This window comes from Alligator sinensis, unplaced genomic scaffold (assembly GCF_000455745.1).
Source record: "Alligator sinensis unplaced genomic scaffold, ASM45574v1 scaffold1308_1, whole genome shotgun sequence".
Lineage (NCBI taxonomy): Eukaryota > Metazoa > Chordata > Crocodylia > Alligatoridae > Alligator > Alligator sinensis.
This window is the reverse complement of record NW_005842416.1, coordinates 614562-615236: the sequence shown is the minus strand read 5'-3', so window position 1 is coordinate 615236 and position 675 is coordinate 614562.

Sequence of the window (675 nt, the reverse complement as noted above, 5' to 3'; positions counted from 1 at the left end):
TGGGGCGGCAGCTGCGCTTCTGCGTTGCTTCGCTTCGCGGGACGTGGCCCCCGCTCCCGGTTTCAGGAAGGACCTGAGCTGCTGGGCTGTGTGATGGCGGCACCATCTGCTAGGGCCAGGCTGGGGGAAGCGTCAGAGGCGTGGAGGAGGGATGGCCCTGGGCCTAGGCCTGGGCCTTACAAGGCCAACAAGCCAAGAGTTGCCTGCTGGGGCTGTGATGATGCAGCGATGAAGGGACAGCAGAGGTGCAGGCCCAAGTGCCAAGAGGAAGAAGTGCCAAATCAACCAAAACAAAAGAAGGAGGTGCCAGTCATTGCAAGTGTCTGGCAACGGCATGAATAAGATGTGAGAAATGCTGCCTCTTTCTTCGACACCAAGAGGAGGTGACAGGTGGCAGAAAGGACAAGTGGCCTCTGATCCGCTTTTCAGCCCCTGTCCTAGCAGTCAGGATACAAAAAGGGGATAAAAGTGAGACCAATTTCTCTTCCGACTGGGAACAAAAAAAACCAAGTCTGATTTCCTCCTCCTCTGAAAGTATCCAGCTGATCCAATTCTTCTTTTCTAGAAGAAACCGAAGCAAACGTGGCTCTGACTTCTATCCTTGTTCCTGAAGAGCTCTCTCGTTTTCCGCCTTGCCTCTTGCGGTGGTAGTTGAGACGTTGGGGGTTCCTTGGC